Source organism: Triticum aestivum, chromosome 4D, assembly GCF_018294505.1.
Source record: "Triticum aestivum cultivar Chinese Spring chromosome 4D, IWGSC CS RefSeq v2.1, whole genome shotgun sequence".
NCBI lineage: Eukaryota > Viridiplantae > Streptophyta > Magnoliopsida > Poales > Poaceae > Triticum > Triticum aestivum.
Window position 1 is genome coordinate 33,986,295 of NC_057805.1, and position 21,256 is coordinate 34,007,550.

Sequence of the window (21,256 nt, forward strand, 5' to 3'; positions counted from 1 at the left end):
TTATCTTTCCTACGGGGTTAAGGAGCTAGGATTTCTCTTCTTTCTATCAGGATCACGTGTTACTAATCCATAGACTTATAGAAGTGGTAGTTTCAAGTCTCAGTTCAGTTTCTACTACTTCCGTGTGTTCATAGTTGGTCTCGGAACCTTGATATTGTGCTTCTAAGTGGTTATGCCACCATTTTTGCAGGATGTCTCAAATCCTTTAAGCATTTACAGCCGTTATGCTGTCCGAGTCAGCCCAGGCTTCTAAACAATCTGATGCATTTGCAAATCCCTTCTTTCCGTTCTCGATGTTCCTTTCGGCCAGATTAACCACACTAATCGTTGAGTTGAGGTACTCTGTTGCCTTGACATATATGTTGGAGTTATTATTATGACCCTAGGTGTCTTAGAGGACCACTTAGTAATCTAGCAATGCTTGCATGCCCAGTGTGATGATTCTGGCCATTATTCTCGAAAGCATCCCGTGATGCCATTTAGTTAGTAGGCATTCTATTTCTGGGTTCTTGAGCCCAAGATTCACTCCACTTACCTCCTGTTGATAGTGTTTGCTCGTTCCTTTAGGATATTAGTAACCTTGCGATAGTCCTCGAGGTCCGTGGTATCTCATTCTTCCAATACCATGAACCATTATGGCAGAAGTTCTTTTAACCAAAAGATCACAACCAGGGCGCTCTTGAGGAGTACTCCATTCATATTGTGACTCTGCCAGTCCTTACTCCTCTGCATGGGTTATCCGGAAGAAATATGTTGAATTTGTTCTACATACTAATTCATGCATCCACAACTCAGAAAAACATATGTTCCTTTGGGTTGTCCCTCTTTAGTTATTTTCTGGCCCTCATCTATCAATTGATAGTCAGGAGTAATTGTGCATTTGTGTTATCGATGCCTATTATTCTTGTGGTCTGTCAAGCCATTCTAATCTGGAATGACTAGGAGAAACAAACTCCAGTACCTCGTCCATCTTTGGGATTTGGTCAAAGTAGTTGTATTCTGCAGATCAAATGCCTAACCAGCTTTTGGTCTGTTCTACCTTCGAGTATTATCCCCTTTATGTCGAGAATATCGTAGGAATTGCACCACCTTTTGTGAATTCTTGACGCAGTGATACTCCTCGCCATCATCATTCATTTCTCGGTCCCGTGTTATTGTAACCGGAACACCGACAAGTGAATCGTGATGTGTGAAATCAATACTCCTAGCAACTCCGTTGCTTGGTAGTTGAAGGACAATAATTTCATCCTTAGCGTGTTGGTTACTGAATCACATCCTAAGGTTGATCGTGCTACCTAGTCCATTTTTCCCGGTGCACCCTTTGATCAAGAGTTAGGATTGTATCAATCCCTTTCTTGTTTGGTCACATCGTCTTGCCCTGAAAAGCAAGATTGTTCTCGAGCTTAGTAACATATCGGTGGTTCGTGATTTTCCGAATATCCTCTCGGAAGTTTTACCAGGTTGTCACCTGACCGCTGTGTTGAGCTCGCGATCAAGTTGGTTTTCCAATAAACCACTCTTTCTCCAAGAATCTGTGTTGGATACCCCTGAGCTAGTTGGTTAAGCCAAACAACAACTTGGAGAGTTGGAAGATAAAAGCTTGCCTGGCTTAGTTCATCTTAAGTGATATCTTGTATGTGTGTTGAAGAAAGATGTTATTCATTGATTGATCCTCGTGATCAATTGTTGGATCTATTGTCTTGTCCAAACTTTGATTTGAGTATGGGCTATCATCAAATCAAATCAGAACCAGTGATGTTCGTAATGTTGTCTTACTCGTGGTTGATCCTTTGAGCATACACCATTACATCCTTTGGTCTGATCAATGCTATCACCATGTTCACATGTTGGTGGAAGTCCAGTGATATGGAAATTCCGATGGGTTGCTGTTGAGCCCATCAGCAGCATTTTGTCTCCCCCATGATTCATGTTGAACATCAACCTAGTGTTGAAAACTTTGTAACCATTGCCTTCATGTTGCGTTCATGAGGTATATGTTTGGTGCAAGAAGTGGCTTTCTCCAAGTTCACGTGCATTAGGTGCCAGTTGCCGTCGTGAATTCGAGAAAGTTAGTTTTGCTTCCTCTGGAATCATCCCAAGTCAGTCATGCACGTGCGAAGTATACCATGGCTTGAGAGATTAGCTACCTCCATCCCATCGGTATTTCCTAGCACACCAAGCCACTGATTGATTTGTTCAAAGAAAAGAAGTTCATGCGCTACTCCTGAAGGGCTCGGACGGACATGCACAAGACTTCGTTATTTCAATGATGGTTCCCAACCAGAGCTCGGTAGTGTTCTGTTGTAAGACTACCATGTGGTCATGCTTGTCTGGGACAGAGTGTTCACAGGTTGTAGCAGAACCAACTCATGTTCTGGAGCTTCCTATCGTAGCTCATTTCCCGAGAATCTCGCAACATCATCTCGTCGGGTTGTGTTGCAAACTTTCTTTCCAGACACGTTGTCTGAAATATCCTGTTACCAACCAGATCTGAATCTCAGGCAGATATGATGGTTGGAACTTTTTCCAGGATCTATGATGTAGGTCCTGACAAGGTTGATGTTCTGGCCGACGCACCTAGCCGGAAGATCTATTATCGTAGCTTCTTGATTAAGCAATTTGACCATCTTCTCCATGAGGATTTCGTATGATCTATTCTAGAAGTTGTTCCTTATGGATTCCTGCGCTCCCGAAGTCCGACCTACTACTTGATGTTCAAGATAACAAACCACATCTAATGGGTTACGCTAGAACATCAAGGAGAACATTAGAAGCGGAGTGCTAAATGTCTCTCGGTCGATCATCCAGATTTTGCTCCCTTGGCTTCGCTAAGGTGAAATCTGAGAAAGTGTTGTCCTCCTTTGCACCTGCAGCCTCCATCACCGTTCATCATGGTAGTATGTTGTGTTGCCAGGATCCTCGACATGGATAATGGTAAAACCTTGATGTATATGGAAATGCTCAAGTTCTTGAGAGCACGCGCAAGCAAAATCATCCCTTGTGTTGTCTTCAACAAGGTAGTCCACATCATCCATTCTAGCCCGAGTGTGTCGTTCTCCCGAACTCCGCCAAACGATTGTTGCGATTTGCCTTAAGCTGGTATAAAGAGTTTCAATGATCTCCGAATCAAAAGTAATTCTTTTTGCCACTTAGGGAATATTTCTACAAGTCACCTTCCCTAAGGTGACATTATGGAATCATGGCAGATAACTCCTTGTTATCTTGAAACCATGCACCATCTTATTTAGCATGGAATTGTGCTTATCAACTTGGATCCTCGTTCTCTGTTTCACTCCATCCCTCTGGATGTATGCTTCGTGTTGTAGCTCGAGAGATGTTCAACATCTCATTCCGTGAGTTGATCGAAGGTTGCTCGATCTTTAAGAAGATCGGTTCCTATAGAGTTTCTTCTATCGTCATCGTGCTGGATGAAGATCCCAGAAGCAAAGACGACAAGGTCAATTTGAAGTAAGGAATCAACATCTTCGATGAGGGCAATTGGATCGAGAAGATTGTGTTAGCTTTTGTGTCCCCTCTTCCTCTTACCCTACGCTTGAATCTCGGGACGAGATTCTTGTTTAGTGGGGGTGAGTTGTCACATCCCTAGTTCTGGTTTGCTCTAGGCTAGCTAGTCATGTGTGCATCATGTTTAAATTTCAATGAATTTGAAATGGGGACATGTGAAAGCCTCAGAAATCATTTCTGAAAAAAGACCAAGATAAAAATTGCTTCAAATAGGTCCAAGAAAATGTTCATGTTTCTCTATGAAAATATTGGCCAGAATTAAAATTCAAACCAATATTTTTAAGAGCTCATAAATATTTATTTTGGGCATTTGAAGCTAATGCAATAACTATTTGCATTGGATTTATATTTGCTATATATCGAATATGTGTCCAACAATTCTGAGAAATTGTGAGGGGCTTTGGGATAATCCTTTCAGTCCCTTCAAAATTATCAGAAGAAAGCAAAATGGTTTAGTGCTTAAAACTAAATCAAAACAAATAATAGAAAAGGAAAACAGAAAACAGAAATAAAAGAGAGAGAGAAGGACTACCTGGCCATCTACCTATAGCCGGCCCAGCTCACTGGCCCAGCCCACCTGGCGCCTCCTGTCGCCTTCCTCCTGCCAGTAGGAGCAGCTGCGTGCTCGCACGCGCGCGGCCGAGGAGGCCAGCTCCTCCCTGCCTGCCTGCCGCGTCCCCGACGCGTCTGGACGACGCCACGCGCCACCCCGGCCCCTCTCTCCCACTCCCTCGCCCTTCCCGGCCTCTGCTCCCTCTCCGCAGCGCGCCCGAACACCCCGTGGCACGCCGACGAGCACCGCCGCCGCCACGGCCATCCCCTAGCCCAACCACCGTGACCAATAGCTCCGCAAGGACGCGAAGCATCTCCTCAACGAGCCACGCAAGCCGGGTCTCACCGCAACACCGCCATCGATGCCTCCTTCAACCTCGGGACCGCCGGCCATCTCCGTCAAATTCGTCGGCTCCGGACCGTCCCCGACCTCGCCGAGCGTCCCCTCGTCATCGCTGTGAGCCCCTGACCACTTACCCCTGCTCCCCGTGACGAATTCGTGCCGCAGCCATCGATCCCTGCCGTGCCAGAAGCTCACCGACACCCGGCCTTGTCGCCGTCGTGGCCTGAGCTCGAACGAGTCGCGCCCGTGCACCTCACCGAGCTCCTGGTGACCCTAGGAGGCTGCGCAGCGTTTTACTTCGCTCGCTCGTGCACCGCAACGCCGTTTCCGCTGAGACCCGAACTCCGGCCGCCGCCTTTGAGCTCGCCGCCGTCGATATAGGTCGCCCCCGGCGTAACTGACTGCACCACTCGACGCACGGGATCGCCAGCGTCACGTAGGTGGTCTCCGCCGTCCATTTGGTTGCCGGAGCAATAAACCCGAAGCCCTCCACCGTCTCTGGCCTCGCCGGCGACGAGCCGCGGGTCAACTCCGGTGAGTTTGACCCGGGGTTGACCACAGTTTGACCGCCTGAGTCACTGACGTGTGGGAGCCACCTTGCTAACTAATCTGGCTTAGTGCTAATTAACTCGGTTAACTAGTGTTGTCACTGACCAGTGGGTCCCCCAGGTCAGGTTTGACCTGGCCGACCCAGTTGACCTGCTGACGTCATACCGATGTCATGCTGACGCAGTAAATAGTTTGTGTATTTAAAACAATTCAGAAAATCCAGAAAAAGGCTTAAACTTCTAAAAATCATATAAATTCAACCGTAGCTCTTAATGAAACAAATTATATATGAAAAATGATCAGAAATCCAATCTATCCATCTGCACTGGTTTCATGCATGATAAAGCAACTTAAACCTTCTGTTTATATCAATACATGTTAATGCACTTTATAAACCCTCAACTTGTGTTTGTATTTGAATCTCTGATTCAAATGAGCTCAAACCACCCTGGTTGTAGATGCATTATCCCAACACACTCATCTTTCCATGTATTATTCATGCATCATATTGTTGCATTGCATTGATTGTGTTTTCTCTCTGTTGCCGGTAATTGTCCCCTCCCGATAGACGTGATTCCGACGACGTGATCAATGACACCGATGAAGAACTATAATATCTTCAGAAGTGCCAGGCAAGCAAAACCCCCTTGTTCATTCCGATACAATCCCACTCTCTCGCTCCTGCTCTCTGTTATTGCATTAGGACAACAACGATTCATCTGTTACATGCTGCGGTAGTTGAACCCCTTTCCTCTGCATGACCTGTCATTGCCAAAGTAAATAGATGAAACCCACTAGCATGAGTAGGAGTTGTTTGAGCCCTAATGTGCCTACTCATTCATGCTTGTTGTCGTGCCTGCTATTGCTTAGAGTTGTGTCTGGTCTGATTCATCGGGGATGAATTGGAATGGTGATGAACATGTCCTACTCTGTGTGAACACGATTTGGTAAAGGTAGCGGTGAGAGGCCATGTAGGAGTACATGGTGGGTTGTCTCATTGAAACCGTCCTCAGGAACTGAGTTCTGCGTTTGTGATCCATGAACAGCTACTACAACGCATTGGAATGCTTAAGTGCCCCTCTCGACTTATTAATCAACATGATCTCTGTCTAGGAGTTGCAACTAGTTTCTGGTGTTTGTAGGTAGTGTTAGTAGTCTACCAAGTGGCACCCGGTACAGGTGGGCTTGGGACAGACTAGGCACCGTGGCCGGGTATACCAAGCGTCACCCGTTTGGTGGGCTTGGGAACCCTGTACACATCGTTTGGGGCCGTGAGCGACACCCCGGCCGGATCTCCTTGCGGATGGAACCCGAATAGGCGATAAACCTGGACTAGAGACTTGTGTGGTTAGTCAGGTCGTGGCCGACTCCCTCGCCAGGCTTCCGCTTGAAGGTTGCCGAGATACATGACGTGTACATGGTGGTAAGTGGCGAGAGCGTGTGTGAAGTACACCCCTGCAGGGTTAACATCATCTATTCGAATAGCCGTGTCCGCGGTAAAGGACTTCTGGGTTGCCTGTACAGTTCATAGACAAGTGAAAGTGGATACTCTAAAACTCGCAAGATAAGCGTGAGTGCTATGGATGACGTTCTCGTAGGTAGACGGGAGCAGATCCATAGTGGTGTATTGAATGGTGAATATGTGGACTCGTGTGCGCCACCTCAAAAGAGTTACTTGCAGTCGTAGTTCAGGATAGCCACTGAGTCAAAGCTGGCTTGCTGCAGTTAAGCTCCACCACCCCCTTTGTTGGTACCGATGCATATGTAGATAGTTCTGATGTAAGTCTTGCTGGGTACATTTGTACTCATGTTTGCTTATTTTATGTTTTGCAGAGAGACGTCAGTCTCGCTAGTAGTTCCGTGTGGACTTCGACGTTTAGCTTGATACCTCAGCTACGATCTTGTACCCTCGGCAGGATCTGGTAGATAGTCAGGCTTCTCAGCCTTTTTTCATTTGTAGATGTCTGTACTCAGACATGTTAAGCTTCCGCATGTGCTTTGACTTGTATGCTCTGAATGTTGGGTCATGAGACCCATGTTTGTAATATCTGGCTCTTCGGAGCCTAATGAATAAATACTCTGAGTCGTAGAGTCTTGTTGTGATGCCATGTTGTATTTGCACATATCGAGCATATTGTGTGTTTGATTGAAATGCTTGGTATGTGTGGGATCCGACAACCTAGTTGTTTATCCTTGGTAGCCTCTCTTATGGGGAAATTTAGTCTTGTGCTTCCATGAGCCATAGTAGTCCGCTACAGCCCGGTTCACCGGAGTCCTGCTAGCCCAGCACTACTGCTCCGGAACACTTGACTGGCCGGCATGTGATTCACTTCGTTCCTTTGTCTGTCCCTTCGGGGAAATGTCACGCGGTGACATCCGGAGTCCTGCCTAGCCTGCTACAGCCCGGTTCACCGGAGTCCTGTTAGCCCAGTGCTACAGCCCGAATTCGCACGCTGCTGACCGACATGCTCGATGTTGATTCATGTATGCCTGTCCCCGTAAGTTATTGCCACTTTGGGTTCACGACTAGTCATGTCGGCCCGGGTTCTCTGTCATATGGATGCTAGCGACACTATCATATACGTGAGCCAAAAGACGCAAACGGTCCCGGGCCATGGTAAGGCGACACCCGTGGGAATACCGTGCGTGAGGCCGCAAAGTGATATGAGGTGTTACCGGCTAGATCGATGTGACTTGGAATCGGGGTCCTGACAAACATCATCTAATTACAAGAGCCTCGCAGTGTGCAATATAGCTACGAGATCCTGTCGTCTGTTAGAATTTCACTTTCGTACGGTTGGCCTTGTTCTTTGAACAGTTCACCTAGAAGAAGATAGATTTGTGTGGCACATGCGTAAATAGGACTTCAACATGTGATCTGATCACATATATATAATGTACCTGGTACTTCGGATCAGACCAGTGTTTAACAAGGCCCTCCAGTCTTCATCCGATATATTTTCCACTGGAGATGTTTGGGAAAGTGCACTGTTAGCCTTGCCTTCAAAGTGAGTTTTCCTCAAGTTATACCGATACTGTCGCAGGGCAGCCTTGAAAACATGGGTGCAAGCTTGTCTGGTTGCATCATCTTGGCTATCCAACTTGAACCTCATCTGTTGAAAATTATGGGAGTCTCATTATCAACAACCTAGAAAGTATGGGACAGAGCAAGACGATATTACTAGTTTCCATACATAACCATACTTACAGATAAATGGTCGAGGAAGGTGTTGAACTGGGTTTCGTCTTTGTCATTCCTGTACTGAATCCATGTTGGGAGGATACATACATGACACCTAACAGCAACCGCTGCCTCTGATACTAACTTGGCTGACTCTGTAGCATCACATGGCCTTTTTAAACCCGCCTCAAAACAGATCTCCATTCTTCCTCCTCTAGATTTAGTTAACCTATCGAGCATTATCCCTGATGTTTGTTTCCTCTTGCGCCTAGGTGCTAGTCCAACAACAAACATAGGAAGTGTTAGTGTACATAAAACTGTGAGACTACATATAAAGAAGCATGCAACTGTAACTTGACTCCAGCAACTACCTTCTTGCTGTTGAAGCTCACAAGGTTCATCTGATATTGCCAACTCGTCTTGTGTCAAGAGTGCTTGGGAAGTAGTGTCAGGTGGAAAGGGAGCTTGGGAACGTGCTGCTAGCTCAGTTGACGCACGAGTAAGTCGTGCAGCTGGTAGTACTATGGTAGGTGTTGCAAGAACTAGGGCTGTCTCTGCTTGTTTGGTGGCAGCTATTTGTTTCTGTTTGGCTTTTTTTGCAACTCGTGTAGCATGGGATGCCGTGTTTGTAGAATTTTCCACTGGACTTTGACCTTCTATTGCACCATCAGTACCAGCAGAATCTGCAGGATTCATCCGCTTCTCATTCCCTGCCATTCTGTGTTTCTTCCTCTTTCTCTGTGCCATGTTAAGTCAAGCCGACAAGAAAAACGAATAACAATTTAGTTCTCAGAACAAATTGATGCGTGATGCAGACGAACTGTACTTTGATGTTAGACAACCACATGATAGGAGGATGTAATATGTATGAAAAACAGGACGAAGAGATAACCAGAACTATGATGTGTAAACTAAGAAGAGGACATTTCACCAAATTAGAAGCAATGCAATGGAAGGTAGACACCATATGAAAGATGCTACAAATATCGCTCTGCCAAGTTAAGAGTGTCTCATCATAAATGGCGTTTAAACAAATGTGAAGCAGTACAAGAAATGAATCATATGCCAGATGCAAACAACATCACACTACCATGTTAGAGGTCTCTCGTTATTAGTGCCATTGCATATTCACAGCATTGCATATTCACAGCTTATGATGTGTAAACTAAGGAGAAGGCATTTCAACAAATTAGAAGCAATGAAAGCTAGACACCATATTAAAGATGCAACGAATATCACTCTACCAAGTTAAAACTGTCTCGTCATAAGTGCCATTTCAACAAATTAGTAGTACAAGCTAGAAAAGAATGTGAGATGTAACCTATATCACACTCCGAAGTCAAATGTGTCTTATGATAAGTGATTGTTGCAGGTTACACAACAGTACTAATTTGATGTAAGAACATGGTGTGATAGACAGATATTGTATGTTCCAGAAACAAGAACACGTGTCTTATTCAAGTATAATGTGTAAAGTAAGCAGATGGAATTCAACAAAATTAGAAGCAATACAAGCTAGACATCACACATAACATGCAACCACATATAGCAGTGCCAAGTTAGAGGGAGCACCGGTGATGCTGCACTAGGGGAGACGTGCTCATCATAAACACAGCTTTGTTGAGTGTCTATGCATGTGTTGTCTTGGAAATCATCTTGGGGGTTTGGAGGAGTAGAAACTATAGAGGCCCTCCGTTCGGAAGGAGCACCTTTATCCGCTGCCTTGCTAACTTCCTTCTGCTTTATTGATTTTGAATTGTCAAGTAAAACCGACAAGAAAAAGCAATAAAATTCTCTCTTCAGAACTCATTCATGCATGATACTGACAATCACTACTTTGATGTAAGGCAAACACATGATACCAGGATGGAATATGTACGAAAAACAGGACGGCATGGCATGTTCACAAATATTTGTGTAAACTAAGCAGAAACCATTCCAGCAAATAAGAAGCAATGCAAGCTAGACACCACATGAAAGATGCAACCAATATGACTCTGCCAAGTTAAAAGCGTCCCATCATAAATGGAATTTCAACAAATTAGAAGCAGCGCATGCTATAAATCATATGAAAGATGCAACTAATATCGCACTGCATATACTAAAGGTGTCTCGTCAGGTTGATTGATGCGGGATACAAAAAAACAATAGTTTTATGTAAGAACATGCTTAATAGACAGACGTACTATGTACTAAATACAGGAAGGCATGTCACATTAACAGGTATAATGTATAAGCTAAGCAGACTAGCACATGCAGTTTAACCAGATTGGAAGAATTACAATCTAGACACCATATGCAACATGCAACCACATATCACGCTGCCAAGTTAGAGCAAGCACCTGCGATGCTAGTGTAGGCGAAATGCTGTAATCAACTACAGAGCTACGTTCACTATCTTCATCTAGCATTTCTGTTTCTTGAGAATCATGTCGGGAGGCTGACGCTGCATTCTTTAAATGAGGAGTAGTCCCCTTGCCTGCCTGCCTCGTCATAAGTGATTGATGAGGGATACACAAGAACATTAGTTTGATGTAAGAACATGGTTAATACACAGATGTACTAGTATGTACCAAAAACAGAAAGGCATGTCATATTCAAAGGTATAATGTGTAAGCTAAGCAGATGCAATTTAACCAAATTGGAAGCAATACAAGCTAGACATCCGGCTGGAGTGGTGAGCATGATCATCTAGGATCTGAGAGCCTGGTGGGAGGCGGGCTGCTTCGCCACCATTGCAGCTTTTTAGTTGGCTTCCAGGTGATGCCTATCTTTGCTGGGCTTGTCACTGGCTCGGCCAGTGCCCTGACTAACTATTTGTCTTCTGGTGCTCACGGGATGGTGGTTCATGTAAAAAAATATCTTTCCTTATCTTACCGACTTCGGCCTTTCGAATACAAGCTAGACACCATATGGAACATGCAACCACATATGACACCGCGAAGTTAAAGCAAGCACCTGGGATGGTGGTTCATTGCGAGCGAGGTCATCAACTCCAGAGCTACGTTTACCGTCTCCATCTGCTGACACTGCACCCTTTATAGCGCTGTAACGTGTCTTGCCTAACCGCACACAAAGCTGGAGCGACTTCTCTCTTTTCTTTTTGGCTTCTCTCATGGCAGCAGAGTCTGAAATACCCTTGCATAAAAACACAATAGTGAGAGTAAGGGTGAAGTGTGTGCAGAACTAGTGCACTGTAAAAGTAGCAGATAGCAGGTGGCTGAAAAATAAATGACAGGAGACATATGATAGCTCTACAACATTGCATGGCAAACAAAATTAGATTCTACTTCGTATGATTGTGTAATATATGAGCACAGGAAATGCAGGTTCTCCTCCAGCACACCACCACATGTGGTCATATCTAAGATAACAGTCGTCTGAAAATAAATAGGTCAGTCGATTTTTTAATGAACCGTCCGATCTATAAGGAACGGGCAGATGGCCTTCGTCTACCTCCCGCCAGTCACTGTTGACGATCTTTCTCGAACCGCCAGCGACCACCGGCCCAGACCCCTGCCTCCGCCGCCTCGCCCTCCCATCGACCTCACACCACCGCCGTGCTTGGCAGCGCCCCCAGGCCATCCCTTTAATCCCGGCCGACCTCCAGATCGGGCGCCAGTAGCTCTAGGCCGCACACGCCCCTAAGATAAACACCAAGGCGCTGCTTCCCTGGCATAATAGGCGTACTAGCGCCTGTTACACCAGGGAATGCTTCTGTTAATTGGGAATCAACTGGCCAGAAATTGAAATTTAGGGGGGCGACGGACCTCTAGCTAAGGTGAAATAGTATATGAGGAGAAACCTTGTGCATCGCGAGTTACTAGGAACATCCAGTATCAAGAAGAAGCGGTCAACTAGTGTCTTCTGTGGGATGAATACCGTGCAAGCAGAGACGTAAGATTTGCACGAATAAGGGAAGAGGAGTACCTTTTTCGGTTGCTGGTGTGGTCACCTCCACATGTCGCGCCGGTCTTCTTCTTTTTACCGGGGAAACCAATGTTCTGGAGGGTGCAGGCTTGGACGAACCCATGGCCAAATTGTTGACTGTGTTGCCGTGGCCGTATGTCGGTGGAGGGGAAGCAGATCCGAGGTGGCGAAGGACGGCGTAGCAGGAACAACTCCGGTGCGGTGGAGGGTGGCGAAGTTGGAGCGGCACCGGTGAGGCGCAGGACGGCGTGGTTGAACTAGCTCGTGTACGGACGGCTCGGCCTCGGCTTCAACTACTAGCCGTGGAGAGCATTGCGGTTGAGGTTGCGGTGGACGACGACGTCGGTGTATCGGCTCCAGCGTGATGGAGGAGGGCGGCGGTTGATGGGTGGGATGGGGTGGCGGCAGAGGACGCCGGGGTTTCGCGGCTGGTGGAGAGGTAGTTTTGGCACCCACGGAGTACGAATGGGGAATCGGACGGGTGGGGGAATCATGTTTCGGTCTGGGACGCGCTTGTTTTTGGCTTTTTTGAACAGAAGATGGGACACGCTTATTTGAAATTTGGGGAAAGTACAAACTTTGCCCCCCTCTTAAATTTCGGACCTACTACGGGTCGGGGGTAGGATGGTAATCCCAGGTGTCCCAAATAGTGGGTGGGAGAGATTTCGGCCGCGCGCATGTGTGCTTAGGTGGCCATTGTGTATGAATGTTTTTCGGATGCGGTTGCGTGGCATCTATATGAAGCTACAAACCTATCCCGGTTTAGACCTTTGGACGTCGGGCCGGTAGGTTTCACGGGCCGGAGTTATTAGAAAAGTAATTTCCTTGTACTACCAAACATTGGTCTCACGCGGTTTCGGGCGAGTAGAGGCTCTTTTGGCGCTTCGTTTGAAATTTTGAAACACAAGCATTCACGTTTAGAGTACTCTTGAACTATGAGGATTGACCTAAATAGACAACGTTATATTTGACCTTGTATGTTTGAAAACCTCATTAAATTATCCGCTTCTTTTTGAAAATTTGACACTTGAAAATCCTATAACTACGATTATTTTGGAATGGAGGAGCTAAATTTGAATCTATTTTGTACACGACTACATATGCTATTATTTACAAAATCAGAGCAAAGATTGGTGCCCCCATAATTTAGATGTGGTTTACAAGTGCCATGATATCAAATTCAAATAATTGAATGGACTTCATGTTGAATTCGATTTTTTAAACCACCTTAAGTTGAATTCAAATGTATGCTAGTTCATAGGTAGCTATTTATAATGTCCATTGTGTAACTTTCGTATGTATAATGTGCTTTACACACACAACATGAACTATACTCACGTTTATATTCGATTGCTAAAGCGATGCATTGTCTGGAGTTCAAAATACTAACTATGTGGATCAATTGTGTCGAATAATAACATAGACATGCTCAAATTCGATAGAATCTAGATGTCTGATGGATCAATGACCGCTCCTTACGTGAATTGCAAATATCATGATCCCATCCTAATATTTGGATACAATTTATATCTTTAATCAATGTGTAGAGCAGTCTTTTACGTGTAGTTTCACTCTCCATCGGTGGTCTCTCACACATGCTCACACACTCTCTCCCGAGGTGTCTTTCTCGCACACATGCTCTAGATATAACCCTCCCTCCCTCTCGTAACCATTTACAACTGTTTTCACTAACCTTTATCACAAGCACTCTTCCTCTCGCAAACATACAGACGCACAATCCTCATTGACCCTTTCTATATACATGGACCTGCCTACGGGTCTCATGTACGCACATTATCTTTACGCCTGTCTCTCATGCATTGTCTCACACCTCTCTTCCTAATTGACGAGTATGATTTTAGCAGAGCATTATGTAGGATGCCCCTTAAAGTTAGGTTGGATGAATAGTAATATCAGAGATAAAGGGGTTACCTTAGTCCGAGAACCTAGGGTTACAAATCCTAGCCAGCTTTGTCAGTGGACATAGAGTCCTTCACAATTCTGCTATCTTTGTCTTGTACGACTAGTCATCCATGGGTCTTCCTAAATGCGTCACGGGCCGACCAATGTGGCGCAGGTCGGAACCGAACGAAGGTCCTCACCTCGACCCATCGGACCTCACGCGGTGACACACCCTCTGCCCCCACGTCTCATTATCTTCTCACACCCACACATACCAACACAAACACCACACACACAGAAAATTTCTCCTGGTGCCTCTATTCCCTCCCCCTTGCATATACACACTCAAGGGAATGGAATCTCTTGTCGTGACGCCATATTCGTCTCTCTCTCTAGACCACTCTCATTTCTCGTGCTATCTCTCCCACGCCCCCATCGGCCCCTCTATCCATGCCTCTCTCGAATACGTAATACACACACATACCTCTCTAGGCCCCGCCAAATGCATCAACTACACATTCACACATGTTACATCACGTACCCCATTGATCTAAAAAGCCCTCTCTTCACGTTTATTTCGCATACAACATTCCTTTTGAATAAAGTGTGGCCAAAAAATTATTTTAGAGTTTCTACATATATACAACATTACAAAGTTATATGGAGGAGTACGAACGCTAATTTGCATTGCATGGTGCCCACAATGATATTTATTCCGCACTGTGAATTTGTATATTTTTGTACTGTATACAAAGTTAGTCATAATAAAGAGAAACGAAGAGCATCTCTCTCTCCATCGCATACCCCCCTGTACGCCCCTTTCACATATGCACACAAAACTATCTCCAGGTCCTCTAAAAGTAAGCCCCCAGAAAATTCACGCATGTTTCATCTTTCTCTCGCGATATATGCCATGACGATCATTGTATTTGAAGCGAAAGCACGATACATACATTGGACTTCAGAATCCACTCAATACGGTCACCATTTACGTTTAGTGGTTATTATACAGTCACGGGCTCACCGTACAACTCTGTATTTGCTCATGACATGACTAGTTGACCAGTTAAACGCTCCACGTGGCACCTCTAGTGTTGCATCACATTATCTCACTACCATCGTGCCCACCTGTCGACTTGTATCTACTCTACATCTACACTCTTATAAAATACATAAAATATACTTATAAAAAATAGAGTTGGTGATGATGGTGTGCCTGCCATCCTGCAATATAGGCCGTCCGATTTATATCTGACGGATAGGAAAGAAACTATGGCAATTTTGCAAAAAGGTACCCACACACCTCTCCACATTTGCAAATAAGGCCTTCCCTCGTTCATCCTTTTCTCTCACAAGATAAACAAGTCATACAAATGCATCTTGATGTTACGTGCAACGCACGGGCATCTTGCTAGTAAGAATGAAAACAAACGACAAAAAAATATTTGGACGGTGGTTCGAAGTCATGACCGCGGGCATAGCGGACAAGGTGGCTTGTATTGGTATGCTGAGCCGTCTATTTTAACACACAGGAGCTGGTGTGGTGATTATACACACACACACGCACGCATGCACTCGAACTGCATCCACGCAACACTCACACAAACACATGCACCCACGCACGCACGCAACACTCACACGTACACACGCAGCCACGCACGCACGCAACACTCACACGCACGCACGCAACACTCACATGCACACACGCACGCATGCATGCACACACCAGTACACCACACGACCAACACACACTCTCACGCTCAAGTGCTCAACCTACACGTGCATGCGCACACATCAGGCCCTGACAGACACATACACAACCAGGTGATTCCCGCGCACGGGTTGGAGCCTTGTCGCGCCTGCGTAAATTTGTGTTTATCTGACCATTTGCCTATGCAAACTGACAAGTGGGACCCACAAGGAACGTGGTCAATTTAACTAGTCAACATGGCGCCACGCACACTATTTGCCCGGTCAACAGAGTGCAATCCGATGCTGAACTGTGAGCAAGTGACCGTATAATCACCGCAAAACGTATATAGTGACCGTAATCAGCTTATTCTGAAGTTTGGTGACCGTATTACGCTTTTCTCTCTATAGGCCCTCCAAAACTACATCTCTACACGTTCTCGCATGTTACATCTAACAACTATGCAATACAACACTACTTCTACACTCTAACACAATAAATCATATGTGTTTTTTGTTTTACTAGACATCATATTGTTACTTATAATTATTCAGTTTGCATACATTAAAATTGCCTTTGAAATGTATGGCCAGTATCATCTACCGCGCAGGAAAAATCCCGCCCTTTCCTGTTTAATCGGGTTTGTATCGATGGATCGTGCGGAACAACAAAACTATAGTACTATACAGTACTACAAGTGACAGTTCACTGGGCCGTTGTGTCGTCTACTCCTCTGTCGTAAGAGTGGAGCGCTCGCTTTCATAAATCTTCTAGTCGCTTTCGCCGACATGTGGGACATCAAGCTACCGGGTCCACGTGCCATACCGGAATACAATGCAGAGCAGCCGGGGTGAAGCACCCCAGTCATGGCACCGGCGTAGTAATGAGCAATGAGGCGTCAAATCACAAGCTGCACCTTTCCCGCAGTTAAGTTGGAGGGACGAAGCAACCATCATTTCACTCATTGTTGAATCCGCTTCTCCCTCATCTTCTTCAACTTAACCACGTGTTGCTTCTGCCGTTGTTCTGCCTCATGTGGGACGCGGATCGTCTTGGTAAAGCACTGACACGTGGGACCGCATGTTAGCAAACCGCCAGGACAACGTCCTCCGAAAATAAGAAGCCTAATCCTAGACTTACAAAGGGCTACGTAGCTGCTACATATACTTTCCATCTAATCTATATATGCCCCTCCTGATTTTCCGGTGGGGTGGGCCTAATCCTCTCCTTTAATCCAATCGAATAGTCCCACATCACATCAGTTCGTAACTTTACGTAAACCATTACGTGGATGTAGCATTGCTCAAATAAGAAACCTCCCCCGCCATCCGCACGGCAAAATCACCTCCTTTTTACTAATCTTGATTCTATAATTTTTTAGATCAATATAATTGAGATCTGTATAGATAGCACACAGGAGCAAAACCAAGTGGTACGGTTAAGGGCATCCAAAATGTGTAGCCAAATGTGAAAATAGCTTTTGGCATCGTGGGAACCATTGTGGACGGTGTTGCCAAAGCCAAAAAGATGGAACCGAAGCTCCCTGGTTGATTGATTGAAGGAATAGAAAAATGCAATCTCCTCTTTCTCCCATGCTTGGACGCATGTAATACATTATAGAGCACAGAGTCTACTCCCCTGTCCCTTCTATCACAAATCACAAAGTAGTGAGGCGTCAAATCACAAAAGCACGGACGAAGCAACCATCATTTCACTCTTCACTGACTCCGCTTCTCCATCGTCTTCTTCGAGAAACCATCTCACCGCACTAGTACTCCTAGTAGTACTAGTAAAGGACTTCCTGGATGCAAATAAGGCGGTTGTCTCGGCTTGCCGGCGGCACTTGCGAACGACTTACCGTGGTCTCCCTCAATGGTGTTCTCCGTCGAACGCACTTCGCCAAACCACCAAAAAAAGATATCGTCGATGTCACCGCAATGGGGAAGCAAGTCAAATATAGTTACTACCTCCATTTTTTTGTACACAAGGCCAATATATCAAAATTACAATTTGCAAAGGGCCACTAACACTAATCGAGGCAAAATTGATGGGGTTAGCAACCAAGGACATTAATATCCCCTACATGCATGCGGAAGTGAGAAGGTTGGTTTTCATGGCGCTGCATTAATCAAGCGATGAGGAGTGAGATGGTTAGCTCTTTGGTCTTTGGAGAAAAAAATACGCATTAATTGACACATGAAACGAGGATTTGTATCGATTAAATCCCGTGAAGGAAAACCCCGCCTTTCTTTTTTAACACTAGTACTCCTGGTACGTACGTACTTATCCTGTTTGGGTCTACGCCTTGCATTGCCAAACTTCGCCATACATTTTTGCCAAGCTTGCCTAAAGTTTTCAAAATGAGAAGGAGGTACACTTGCGCACGGCTGTCGCGGTCGCACCGCACCCTCACACGGTCGCTCCTGCACGCCGCGGTCGCACCGCACCCTCACACAGTCGCTCCTGCACGCCGCAAACCCAACCAAGGGAACACACCCTCACTGACACGTGCTGTTGCATGTGAACAAACCAAACTCAGCCATCCTATCGCTGACACATAATATTCGTTCATAGAGTATGTTTATCCAACCGCATGTTGGGGAGTATCCGTACGGCCTGTGCGGTGGTCTGTTGGGGAAGAAGAAGAGGTGAGGAAGAAGGAAAGAAGGGTTAGGAGACGTAGGATATTCATCCAACCGCCTGAAATGGTAGACTGACCCAAGTCAGGCGACTTGCATAACAAATATATGTTTGTACGCAGCAAAAGATCCATAAAAACAACAACATAAAGAAAAACTATCACTGCTCGCGGAAAGAGACGGCCTCGTCGTCTTTGGCTGCCGGTGCGAACCAGCCGTCGCTGCCGACGTGTGTCTCCGCACCGTGGTTGTCCTCGGCCTCCAGCTACTTGTTCAAGCGGAGCGTGCGGGCGCTCTGCACGAACGAGAGCACAGCCCGGTTCAAGTCGAGGACGTCTGGTTCCGCCTGCACGAGGGCCTCGATGGTAGCGGCATCTGCGCGCTCCACGTCGAGTCGAGCCTCCGCTGCCCGGTTCAAGTCCAGGACGTCCGGTTCCGCCTGCAGGAGGGCATCGATGAGAGCGGCATCCGCGCGCTCTGCCTCGAGTCGAGCCTCTGCCGCCCGGTTCAAGTCCAGGACGTCCGGTTCCGCCTGCAGGAGGGTGTCACATCCCTAGTCTGGTACGCACTTAGGCTAGCTAGTCATGTTGCATCATGTTTAAATTTCTCAGAAACTTGAAAAGGGGGATGATAAACCCTAGCAGCAAATGAAATTCAACTAGGTTCAAACTTAAATCTTTCAATGATCCCAAAATGCCCTTTAGAAATGTTCATCATTTCTGAATTGGTCCAGCACCTCTGACAAAAATGATGCACATATTTCTAGGCCATTCGTGATTTTTGAATTAACTCATATTGTATTTGAATTGGGGCATTTAAATCCTATAAATATTTTAAATGCTCTAACAATTCTGAAACTAGTTGAGGGCTGTTGGGAATAATTTCAACAGTGCCCACAAATATTTTCAGGAGTTTTGGAAGTGATTTAGTATTTTTACTAAATCAAAACATAATAGCAAAAATAGAAAAACAAAAACAAATGAGAGAGAGAGAGAAGTGCTTACCTGTGCAGCCCACCAGAGCCAGCCCACCAGAGCCGGCCCCGCTCCTATGCTGGTCCAGCACTGTGCGGCCCAGCCCACCACAGCCGCCACCGTATTCAACCTCCTGCCAGTAGGCAGGAGGGCGTGTACCCGACGCGCGCGTGCACGCGCCGGCCACCTCCTGCTTCCCCGGCCCCTCCTGGCGACGCCACGACGACGCCCCGAAGCCCCTGTCTCCTTTCCCCCACTCGCTGCGCTCTCTCCCTCCCCTCTGCCCTTTCTCCAGTAGCCGCCCGAGCGCCACCGAGCTCGCCGCTGCCGCCCGCCTGACCACCGTACCTCCCTCGCCTCTCGCTGTGCTAGGAAGCTCCGCTACTTCTCCCTCGTCCCTCCTTGCTGAGCCACGCGACGAGGAGAGCCCCGAAGCGACATCTCCAACCACGGCCGGCCGAGATCGCCGCCGCCGTCTCGTCGCCCCAGGCCTTCCCCGAGCACGCTGACCTTCCCTACGTCTTCGCTGTGAGCTCACGGACCGAACCCCCCTCTCCTCCGCCTCGATTGCTCGCCGTAGTCATCGATTCATCGGATACAGAAACCCGCCGCCACCCGAGCTCATCGCCGGTGATGCTCCGGTGGCCTTTCAATCACAATGACCGACCCAACACACTCGCACACGCACGTAGTTGCTGCGCCGCTGCTCGTTTTGCTCGCCCGCTTGATCCAGCCGCAGCTGCCTTACACACCAAGCTCCGGCCGACGCCTCGAGCTCGATTCCGACGAGCTCAGGCCACCCCAGCTCCTCTCGTTCACTCCACCAGTTGTGCCGCATCGCTAGCTTGCCATAGCTCCAAACCGCGCTCAAAACCATCCCAAGGAACTCCGGCGATCCTCCGCCGTTGGGTTTGGTCGCCGGCGTCCAACTCCGGTGGATGATGACGTGGTGCCATCATTAGCAGCTAACACCACTAATTAACTCCACTCTCTAGACACTGACAGTGGGCCCTGCTGCCCAATTAATCCGCTAGATAAATTTAAGTTAGTTTAATTAACAAACCAGCGGACCCACGCGTCAGGGCTGACTTGCTGACGTGGCCGTTGACCCGACCCCACCTGTCTGTGACTCTATGCAGCACTGGGTCACTGACTAGTGGACCCCACTGGTCAGGTTTGACCCGGGGCAGCTCTGTTGACCTGCTGACGTCACACCGACGTCATGCTGACGCAATTAATCCTTTTCGGGATTTAAAATAATTCAGCAATTCCAAAAAATCCTATAAACTTCTAAAAATCATAGAAAATAATCTATAGCTCAGAATGAAATGATTTATATATGAAAAATTATCAGAAAAATCCAATCTATCCATCTGTGCTGGTTTCATGCATGTTAGAGCAACTTAAACCTGCTGTTTATATAAAAACATGATAAGGCACTATTTAAATTCATAAGGTGAGTTTGGGATTGAACCTTTGGTTCAAAATGACTCAAACCACCCTGGTTATAGTTGCATTAGCTCAATCAACAGCATATTGCCATGTCATGATCATGCATCATATTGTGCATTGCATTGATTGTATTTCTTCTCTGTTGCCGGTAATTGTCCCCTCTCGATAGACGTTGTTCCGACGCTGTGATCGTTGACACTGATGAAGACTCTATGCCATCTTCAGAAGTGTCAGGCAAGCAAAACCCCCTTGTTCATTCCGATACAATCCCACTCTCTCGCTCCTGCTCTCTTTTACTGCATTAGGACAACAACGTTTCAACTGTTACATGCTGCGGTAGCTGAACCCCTTTATCCTCTGCATGACCTGTCATTGCCACAGTAAATAGATGAAACCCACTAGCATGAGTAGGAGTTGTTTGAGCCCTGACGTGCCTACTCATTCATATTTGTTTGTCATGCCTGCTATTGCTTAGAGTTGTGTCAGGTCTGATTCATCGGGAATGAATTGGAAAGTTGT